The sequence below is a fragment of the Marmota marmota genome, unplaced genomic scaffold (genome assembly GCF_001458135.2).
Source record: "Marmota marmota marmota unplaced genomic scaffold, marMar, whole genome shotgun sequence".
Lineage (NCBI taxonomy): Eukaryota > Metazoa > Chordata > Mammalia > Rodentia > Sciuridae > Marmota > Marmota marmota.
Genome location: NW_026000048.1, coordinates 7,263,377 through 7,274,603, shown reverse-complemented (window position 1 = coordinate 7,274,603; position 11,227 = coordinate 7,263,377). Strand labels below are relative to the sequence as shown.

Sequence of the window (11,227 nt, the reverse complement as noted above, 5' to 3'; positions counted from 1 at the left end):
ACGAGACCCCCCCCCCCCACCCCCACCTGGGGACGGAGCGGCGCGGCACGGTCCCCGGCCCTTCCAGCCTGCGCTTCGGCGCGTCCTCTCGGGGACAAGCTCTTCTGTGGGCTCCGCTGAGGTGGAGACCATACTAAAATGGCTCTGCCTGGTAAACTGCAGTTTCAGCCGCGTACCCCTCCCCTCGTCCTCCTGACGTCGCCGCTGACAAGGGCACAATCCTCTCCAACTCCCGAAACCCACGATTTTGCACCGGGCCGTGCGGTGGACGCGAGTATACAGTCGATTACAAAGAACATTCCACAGGATTCTCGAAGGGCCCAAGTTTTCTTTTTTTGTGGGTAGGAGCGGGAGGAGGGAGGAACTGAGACGCTGCAGGAGCCCAGCCGACTACCGCCCCAGCACCGAGGGCGTTTGGGGTGCTCCAGCGGTTGGGGCTGGAGACTTTTAGGGATAAAAATACGAGGGGAAGTGAATGGTCGCCATGCGGAGCGATGGCCACTGCTCGTCCTTGATTGCGTTTTCAGTGTCCAACAGTCCAGAGACGACGCCAGGAAGCCTGGGAGACCATTCCCAAACTTCTGGAGACCTGCTCGCAGTTTCGCTTTCGGAATTTTCGGGATCTGTGGGTTTCTAGAGTTGGGTGGCATTCCGGGAAGGCAAGGCGACGTTCGCTGCCCCGTCGTGCGGTCCTCGGACTTCTCGCCCATCCCTGCGCCCCCTTGCTTCGCCTGCCTTATCTCGCCGCGCAGTGTGAGGGTTTGGACTCCCCGGCCCGCGCGCCGCCCCCCGCGCCGCTTTCGGAGGGCTCCAGCCGCGCAGCCGCGGCGGATCCGGAGCCCAGTGGTGGGAAACCGTTTTCAACGAGGGCCCGCATCGCTTGGATCCGGAACCATCACCGCAGCCCACCGCTCTCCCACACCCCTCCGCCCTTGCACGGTAGCCAAGGGACTTGGGGGGACCGATTGGCGTGTCTACACGGAGTGAATGGATCCAGGTTCCACCAGGTCGGAGGAAAAGCGTAAACAGGCTCAGAAATTCGGCCTCATTTCCTGGGGAGGCGGTTGGGGGTGGGGAGAGAGACTGAGCGGGTAAGCGGGAGGAGGAGGGAGAGGGAAGAGACCTTGGTGGTCAGAAGGAATTGTTGGCCAGGCTCTCTTTTGAGATAGGAGATCTGCTACTTTTTCCCTACTAGGCATTAAATTTGCACACACACACTGCTTCCTGCCATAAATAAATACCGTCGCAGATCTTTATCTTAGCCGGTTTGCTGGGACCAAGCCTCCTGCCTGCGAGGGGGGCTGGAGAAATGCCTGCGCATCCTAAGACTCCAGGCCCTCTCCCGAAGTTACTGCTCCCTAAAGGACCCATTCCTGAGCGGGTGTAAAACACTGCCCAGAGGCAGGGGGTCTCAGCAGCCCCCATCCTAGGGAAAGGAGCTGTCAAGCACCCTGTTACCCTGTTTTGATGTGTGTCACTCCGTAAGTGCTAGCCAAGACCTGCTGAGATGAGAACTGAAGATTTCCCATTTCCAGTTGGGATACTGGCACCTTGATCCTCAAGCACGCAACCCCCTGGGGAGATGCATTTCCCTAATGATGGGAGTAATTGGTCAGAGAATTTTTCCTCTTCGTGTGTTCTTGCAGAAATGGTGGACTATTTTTATTTTTTAAAAGTCTTTCTAGCTATAAATGACTAGCTTGACAAGAAGGTGGAAGGGAAAGCAGGCTAGGTACCTGTGTCTTCCCTGTTCCTTTTTTGTAAGACTTCTCTGGAAGTATTAAGTGCTCATCAAATCCCTTTTCTGTCCACTAAGGTGGCATTTTTTTTTTCATTTTTCTTTACACACCAGTGCCCCTAAAGGACTCAGAAGAAATATTAAGTGATGGAGACATCTTTTTAAGCGCAAGTCCATGAGATTGTTTAGTTGATACAGGCTGCTGACAGGATCTGAGAAGTCCATGTAATGAAAATTCAAACTTTACAGAGCTTACACTTTAGGTTAATAAGTTTTTCATCAGAGTGAAATATTTTTCCCCTTTAAAAAAAGTAATTTTAACAAGAAAAGTCCACTGTGAGATTTGAATGACCTCCAGTTCTGGCATAATAGGTTTGGACAACATTTCCTCTCTTTGTATTTCACTAGTTGGAATTTCTAGAGTTCATGTAATGGTGGGGGGTCATGAGGTGTTTTTATTAACCTAGGAACTCCTAAAGTTTTTTTTTTTATTACCAAAATGATATTGGAATCTGTAATTGATTAGACATTTTTGTGGTTCTTCTAACTATTTTAAAATCTGCATTACTTTGGCAGCAACTTATTGTCCCCATTCTACAAATTTAAAAATTTAGGGAAGTTATTCTTGGTACAGCAAACCAAAAATTCAACGTGTGCATTTGGTTGGTGGTATGGGGATCCAACAAGGAAGAGAGGGGAACATCAGAAGGCCTGGCTTCTAGTTTCAGGGATGGTATGTTTAGCTGTGTGACCTGGGACATATGTTTTAGCTTTTTAACATTTTTTGGGGTATCTGGGATTGAATTTAGGGACCTGGACCATTGAATCACATCCTCGGCCCTATTTTGCATTTTATTTAGAGATGGGGTCTAAATAAAGACTGCCTCCCTAAGGCTGAGGCTGGCTTTGAACTTGCAATCTGCTGGCCTTAGCTTGGAGCCCTTGGGATTACAGGTGTGCACCACTGAACAGAGCTTCAGCATTCTTATTTACAAAAGAACCAGATTTGATTGGAATCTCACTCAGTGATTCCATGTTTCTCTTTGGGAAAAAAACAAACAGACAAAACCCTGTGTGATTCAGTACATTTCTGCTGAATTTCATGCCCCTGTGATACTTCTTCGGGACTCATGTCCCCAGAGTATAGTGAAAATACGACTGGCCATAGGTGACAGTTGTGTGACATGATGCTTGTGAAAGCAACTGGTGAAGTTCACTGCAGAAGGAAAGTGCTGTTATTATTAAGTCCTGGAAGCTCCACACAAGGCCACGTTTTCCTTTGTATTGTGGAAAAGGTGGGCTGGAAAGAAAATTGAGGCCTGTGCATGTGTAGTTTCACACCTGACTGGTGGCCACGTGGCCTAGGCTGAGTTAAACTGGTGTCTCTTTGAATGCAAGCCATGAAAAAATATCTCACTGGATTACTCTTAATCCCTAGGTCTAGAAGGCCCATTCCAAATAACACTCTGCGCCCACCATCCCAGACAGGAAGGTGTTTAGACTTCATTGGTTAGTTATAGTGTAGGTGGGTGACTGTAGCCTATTGGTAACTGTGGAGAGAAAGAGGCCTCTGGGAAGTTCAAGGTTTTCCATTCCATGTCTTTGAGTTTGGCCACTGGGCAGCACTTCCTCTCTTTGTAAGAGTAATAATTTCCTGGGACACTTCTTAAGGAAAATGAGCTTTTTGGCTAAAATATGTGTTGATTGTGTTAAGTTAGTGTAAACAAGAATGTTTAATAGGCAGTACTGTATGCTGTTAATAAGGAAAGATGCTCTGGTTAGAACTTACATATTAATGAGGAATGTTAAATAATTCATCTAAGGTTTCCAAATAAATTTCTTGGGATTTGGTTTTGTACTATCAGTTCATCCGTGTTCAAAGAAAAGACACCACCATACGCTACCCATCTGTGGTGAATTTGAGTGCTAATGCTTCACTATATACCGCTAGTTAGGGTCCCTTGTGTTATCCATGAGACCACACTGATAGGCTTCCCCGTGTGTGATGAGATAGATGTTTTGGACACTGATTAAAGAAAGGATCCATTGTGCTTTTCTGTTTCTTCTTCTTCTTCTTCTTTTTTTTTTCCCCTCCCTGAAAAAACAGGACACATTTTGGTAGATACAGCCACTTGTTGTTAAATTAAAGCCTTTGGTGAATTGTGCAAAGTAGGGCAGATAATGTTGGCAGCTGTGATTAGACAAGAGCCGTGTGGGGCTTGTGTGATGAGGGGAGGGGGCAGTTTTTATCCAGTGAATTTTTTCCTGCATTTTAGTGGCTGAGAAAAATATACAAAAGATATTAAAGTGTACCCTCTCTACTTCCTGTTGCATTTAGCAGCTTTTCTTCTTTTTTTTTTCTCCACTTCAATCAAAACTTACATATGTACTGAACCACTTTATAAGAGTATGAAATACAAGGGGCAGGTTCCTACAAAGTCTCCTTTACCAGTAAGCTACCTCCCTAGCCCTTTTCAATTTTTTTTTTTTTTTTTTAATTTTGAGACGGAGTCTCACTAAGCTGCCCTTGTGACCCTCATGCCTTAGACGCCCAAGTTGCTGGGATGGTAGGCGTGGGCCAGTGTACCCAGCTTCTTCAAACACTTTTTTTAAAAAATATTTTTAGTTGTAGGTGGACACAATACCTTTATTTTATTTATTTATTTTCATGTGGTGCTGAGGATCAAACCCAGTGCCTCATACATGCTTAGGCAAGCTCTCTATCACTGAGCCACAACCCCAGTCCTTCTTCAAATACTTTCAGAAATAAAAATAACAGCTGCTTATTTAAATACCTTCTTTTTGCCAGCCACTCTTCTTATTGCTTTGTATTTGTATTTCATCTTTCTAATGAGAATTTTATTACCCCCATTTTATAGAGGAGGCTGAGGCTTCAGAGAGCTGGAGGAACCTGCCCAGGAGGATGAATCCAGTAAGAGAGAGCTGGGATCTCAGTCCTGGTGTATTTCATTGTCTTGAGAGGGTGACTGGCATCTTTGATTGATGTGTGAGACACTGTGCCTAGAACGTGAATGGCATTCAATCCTTTAATCTTTATAGGTGGTTGCTGTGATTTTTGTTTTATTGATAAGGAAATTGAGTCTTTGGATAGGTTACGTAGGGCCATACAAACATAGTTTGTCATTAGTGTTTAATTTTGAAATGGAGTATGATTAGAGCATTTTCTTTTTGTGTTAAATTTAAATGATCCTGGTAGAGTGGAGCTCTTAAATAAATGAAGCTTAAATCACTGTTTTTAAAGGAACTGAAAATTATCTGTGCCCCTGGGTGAGGATAGAGGCCATTTATCGCCAGAAGGATCGACCATTAAAGATTTGAAATGTGTTGAATTTTTGAAATTGCATCTTGATTATAAAATAAGTGGCATTAATATAAATCAATTTCTTTCTCCTCTAATGTGGGCAAGAATAAGTTTTAGAAGTCTGCAAGTCTTGGGGAGGTGGAGAAATTGCAAGCAGGCTGAGGAGGAGAGCTGGGGTTTTCCCCATAAGTAGTGTCGCCACCGACAGGGACCATCTTTTAGATCAGTGGCAGTTTTTGGCCATTTATTGGATTATTTCTCATGTAGAAGACTGAAAACAAAAACCACACTCTGTCCTTTTTGGGAGCCCCATATAAACACAGTCCTGTGCCTGCCCTGTGGTCTCGTGGGTGAGTTGTAAACCCCTTTCCTGGCCTGATTGTCCTGAGGCTATAAGGCTGGAGAATAGAAGGGCCTTTATTCTATGTGAATGGAAATTAATTTCACTTCTTTTAAACTGGAGGAAAAGTTCAATGTTGCCAAATCAAGTGGCTGAATTTTTGTTGAAGTCACCTTTTGACCTTATTTTAGGAAGTATGCTAAATCACTAATCACTAACCCATCACTAAACTGTCTCCTGATGGTTAGAATGAACCACATCCTGAAAGCCCAAGAGTTCAGAGTGTTTTGGTGTGGCCCTGGCTAAGTCACTTTAATTTTAAACTTCCCCTATTTTTTATTTTCCTTGTGATTATTGGCCTAATACAATTCTTGGTTGGTGCATATATATCTTAAAAACTTGCTTTAAAAAGTAAAAGTCATGTTTACTCTTACAGCTTTGTGACAAATACACTTTTTATTAAAGAAAAATCTCTAACGGTACACACTTAATGATTGCAGAAGCCACATTTGAGTCTGCATTTTTCTTTTTCTTCATCTCCAGATTGGAAAGGACGTTTCCCTCTGAGTGGAGATATATGTGGGTATATATATATTTCTTCCTGCCTCTGGGTTTATTTATACAAACAACACAGGAGGACACCAGTCCCTGTAGATAGGGACCAGTCCTTCAGTCCTCACATTCACAGAGGCATTTACTATGGAGCCTTTGCAGGGACCTGGGCACCTTTGGGAGCTAGAGCTGGAGCTGATCCTGGAGTTGGAGTTGCAGCTGGGTCTTGGCATGGGTTTGGGTTTTGGCCTTTGACAGGCAGTGCCTGTGATCCCTGGCCAGGTGGGTACAAGCAAGCTTCCCGTACTTGCGATGGGCAAGCAAGGCAAGGCGACCAAACTTTTGACATTCTTTGGCATCTTGGGCTTAACCTCCTTAAGCTTTACAAGGGTCTTGATAGCCTTGGTATGTGACTCATGGCCTTGGCGTTGTTAGCCTGCATCTTTTTCAGGCCCTTCTTGTTGTGCTTCTTGGCAAAATGCATATTTCTCAGCAACTTGGGGTCTGCCCCCTTAAGAGATTCATATCTTTGTGATCGGGTTTCTTGATGCCATTTCTGTGCCATTTTTGGAATTGGTTGTGTGTGGTGTGGTTCTTGGACTTGGCCATGGCTGCACCATAAGGCGCTGCTCCTCTGAGCGGGTATGATTTTAATGTTACATATTTGGTAGCAGTTGTTTTGCCTGTGTACCAATAGAGCCACTCTCTGGGCATGCAACAGCAAAGGGGATCTGCCACTGGATATAGATGGCATCAGTTGGTGCGTGGCTTACTTTAGAGTTCTTCAGCTAAAGCTTTTCAGTTAAAGTTTGCAGGAGACTATTCTAAGCAGCCGAGAAGTTGTTACTGTGCCTGAAAGAGATGCATTGCTTATGGGGAGAACTTGGAGAATCCCCCCCCTTGCCCATTGCTGGTGCAATGCTGTAGAAGGATGTCCCCCCCCCCCAAAAAAAAGAGGATAAAACGAAAAGCACACTGCCCGAATTGACCTTGTACTGGGGTGATGGTTGCATTTATTTCTATAAGTAAGAAACTGGCTGTGCCTTTCTAAAGGCAGAGAAGTGGGACAGAGTCTTAGGAAGGAGTTGTGGAGTGAGAACGGGGCTTGATCCAGAGATGGTTAACCTGCAAAGGAAGGCAGAGGTGAAGAATAGTCACGAGGATAAGAAACTCAGAGGGCAAGCATACACTTTTGCAGGCAGCCTGCTGCTTTTATTAATTAATGTTGTTGGTATTGACTCCCTCAGTGAAAGTTCATGTGCTTTTACTTTAGCCATAGTTATTCCTTCCTAATGTATATTCTTTTATTTGTAAGCAATTGGTAGGTTTAAAGCTCACCCCTGCCACTTGAAAGCTGTCAGGTGGATCATGTTGTGCTAGCGCTGCTGCCTGGATTTCTTTGCTTGGATTTTACACTGACAGGTCAACATGAATATAGTGGTTAGGAGGTGCAGACTTTATCCTGCATGGTTTGTCCTTATTCGTCTCACTTGCAACCTGTGGCCTTACTTTTCCATTCGACCCAATGAAGAAAAATCTTTTAAAGTCCCAACAGTGTAAGAAAGATGTTAGGTCGTAGGTGTTTTAAGGGATGCAGCGATGTTGATTTTTGAGGCATTTACTTGGGGCAGGCGAGTTTCCAAGGAGAGGGCTTTGCTTAACTGAGTGGAGGAGGGAGCGAGGGAGGAGGCGGCCTTCAGCCAGGCCAGCTCTTCTGAGAAGCATTCATGTCCATGTGCTAATTAAAAAGAAAAAGGAGTTCAGCAGAATGCAGCTGCTGGTGGTTTCCTATTGAAGCTGACAGATTTCAAGAGCCTTTGAGGCCTCCTGCCCTCATGTATCTAATCCCTGCCAAGTGTGCGTCCCCAATTTTGAGTTGGGAGAGGCGAACAGTTGGATGCTGTCATTTTCATAGGACTTGATGGCTATGGAGCAACTTTTGTTTTTCCTCTGCTTGTCTCTTTCCTCACTGACTCTCTATAGCCCTATTATTGAAAAATAACTGACTGTGGAGTGGAACATGCCAGTGGAGGCGCTGATATTCTGCTGGGAGGAGGAGATGGCTCTATATGGAGTAGTGACAGTGTCTGGGAGTCTTGGGTGGGTCCTTGACCTTTATTGTCTTCAAAGCTGTGCTGCATTCTTCCCACTAGCTGTTGAATACCTGACACTCCTTTCCCGCCTCTGCCACCATCAACTATAGTGGGTTTGTACAGTCCAGTAGATGAAATCTGTCAACAGCCAGCCTGGGCATTTAGAGCCATTTGTCATCTGTCCTTTTTTTTGTTGGATGTCTGCTGGCCATTCTGGGTGGAGGCTCTGGACCCTGGAGGCTGACCTCACCTCTCTCCCTTGCCTCGCCTGGGCACTTCAGACTCCTCATGCCCCCTTTCTACATTGGAGCTTTGTAGTCTTCTCATGGCCGAGCTCACACCCACTTCTTTCATGAAATCTTTAGTGATCCAGCTCGGGCCATGGTGAACATTCCCTTCCTGAGCCCCTGTGCTATATCATTCCCTTTACCCTGTACATGGATTTTTAATGAGGAAGGGAATGGAGAACCCAGATTCTCTGATGAGCTTGAATGGGAGGTGAGATGTGAAGAGCTTCCAGAACAGTCCCTCTGATGTGCAGCTGAGAACAGTGTTGCTCCTGGTTAAAAGGCCAGGGGCTCATGCTTGCTGCTGCATGGTAAGTGATGTCACCATACTGTATAACTCTATCTTTGCTGTCACCCGCAAAGTCCTATACATTTTCCAACTGTTTTTATTTACTTTACATAAATTTTAAGTTTGCTGAGAGTAAACTTCCTATTCATTTAAGTGGGATAGTTTATAAAAATTGATGTAAGTTCATTTTTTTTGCATTAAAATAAATGCCTGAAATGCCCTCCATAAAATAAACACCTTTAATGCCCTCCAGTTATATGGCTTCTCAGCTAGACTGTGGACCTCTGCAGGCCAGAGCTGCTCTCTGGCCATTGCTGCAGAGGAAGGTTGGTACCTCTCATTGTTGGTTTTGGGTGACTGAGTGAGGAAGTGCTTCTTTGGTATCTTGTACACTATTTCTGTGTATTTGTCTTGAACAGTTCATAAAATTTACCCAGAAAGTTGAATGCTCATTACTAGACATTATCCATGCTTGTCTAATTTATAGAAGACTTCTTTGTAAGTTTCCCAACATTTTGAGTTTTCCTGACCATATATACACAACACATGGTCTAGTTTACCAAAAAGACTTATATGTGTTATGTGTAGTGCACAATAGACACAGATCTATTGTGGATGAAGTTTACTTAGCTTGGGTTGATGCTATAATGTTCCTCTCAGTCGCAGCGCAGTAGGTAATGGGGAGATCCTGTTTGGAGTTGTCCAAGATGTTGGAACTCAGGTGATGACATCTGTGCTAAATCTAAAACTCATTCTCCTTTTATAAGGTCCTATGACTGAGCTGTCTTATGCTTACCTAAATCTGGATGTAAATTTCTGGTCTAAGAAATTTCTGGTACAAGAAATCCTAGATTGCTACTTTGGTTACTTTTGGTACTGTATACATTGTAAGCATCCCTAATCTAAAAACTCTGAGGTCCAAAATGCTCTAAAATCTGAAACTTCTTGAGTGCCCAGTATGATACCACAAATGGAAAAAATTCTACCTCTGAAATTGTGTCTCATGTAAAACATTATTAAATATATTGTGTAAAATCACATTCAGGCTTTTTATGTAAGGTGTTTTATCTGTGAAACATAATTGAATTTCATGTTTAAATTTGGGTCCCACACTTAAGATAACTCATTATGAATATGCAACTCTTCCAAAATCTGAAAAAAAATGCAAAACTTGAAACACTTCTGGCCTTTGGAATATCTCTCATTTCAAATATGGTTTTCTCAACCTGCAGTAGTATTTAATTGGGTATTTCCCAGCCTCATTCTTCTTTATAGCAAATAAATAACTTTCAGATAAATCATCAATAAATAAATGCACTTTGAAGGTAGTGCACAGCTGGTCTGCATTTGGTGTTTTTTTTTTTCCCCTCTTAAGTAAGTAATGTGAAAGGCTCTTATTTTTCTTAATTTGCACTTTTGTGAACAACTGATCGAACTCACCTTACACTCCCTGTAATATATGCTGTTTGAGGGGGAGATTAAGAGGTGCCAGTGAAAACCATGGATTAGAGGACACAGAATGTGCTGGAACAGGTGCTGCCTCCAGCCCTGGTATTCACTCCTCAAATGTCTATTATCCCCAACATATCTTATTTCCTGCTATTGAGGTATGAATCTGATGGTCAAAAATTAGCATTTCTTATGGGGGGGCAGCAATTTGTGTTGGGATTTCAATCTACTTTGAGTGAAAACCAGTGGAGCCTGGTTGAGAAATGGCGAGTCAATTGCTGTCCTCATCAAGGTAAATCAAGCTCTGAGCATACGGTGGATGGCAAAATTCCAGGGACCTCCGCCCAAACAATCAGTTCATCTCACCTGGTGATGAAATGAGGCAGGACCTATCTCTTCTTAGAAAGGCCAAGTTGACTGGTGAGACTGGCGGAGAGACTTACTCAGGCGATATTAGCAGAGTGATCTGTGAGAGGTGAGTGGAGAAGGAAGCCTGTGATAACAGTGCCTAGCACTCAGCACTGCTTCTTATCTTCAGGGTTATTTTCAGATCTGGGTTTTTGGAGACTCCTGTGATTCCCGGCTCTTTTGCATGTGCTTCTTAGGAAAACGGAAGTCATGATTTTTCTAGGTTCCAGTTTTGGTCCAGAATTTGATTGTGCATCCTTCTGAGTCCTTTGTGATTTTCCATTTTGATTGAAATATTTTGAAAGGTCTTAGATGAGGTTTCCTGTGCTCATTTTGAAATTCCTGGAGTGTGAAATGAGGCAGCTTTCAGGGTGATTTAGACATGCTCGATTTCCAAGGGCAGCCAGAGCCTGTCTGGAATTTCACAAGCTTTGAGTTCAGACTTCACATTTTATTTTCTACCGGGAGAATATTATCTTTTTTTCTGAGTCAATGAAAAATAATAACTGTGAGGCAGCAAGCCTGAAATTATGAGCATATTATTAATTAGTAAAAGTGCCAGTTTCTCACGCTAGTTAAAGGCAGACCAGTTTGGAAGGCCGGCGTCGTGGTATGTCTGCAGTGAGCCTTTCCCAGGCAGGAAGCCTTTGGGAACCTGCCTTGATGAGTGGAGACTGGAGCTATTTCTAATGCTATAAAGTAGCTTTACCAGACAACGATGGTTCACTTTTCCACCTGAGTTTGGATGA

General features: G+C 43.9%; 1 protein-coding gene and 1 pseudogene across 4 annotated transcripts in view; one reads left to right on the top strand and one right to left on the bottom strand.

Moving 5' to 3' along the window:
• Positions 1 to 11,227, top strand: part of Sfmbt2 (Scm like with four mbt domains 2) — a 218,742-nt gene that overhangs the window by 2,702 nt on the left and 204,813 nt on the right. Inside the window, exon 1 of one of the 4 annotated variants that reach the window (XM_015495185.2) lies at positions 47 to 1,007. The exons of the other annotated variants lie outside the window; for them this stretch is intronic. The gene's annotated coding sequence lies outside the window, so the exon portion shown is untranslated. Of the gene's footprint in view, positions 1 to 46; positions 1,008 to 11,227 lie in introns of those variants that run through there. 4 annotated transcript variants of the gene reach the window in all.
• On the bottom strand, positions 6,098 to 6,605 carry LOC125619556 (annotated as a pseudogene).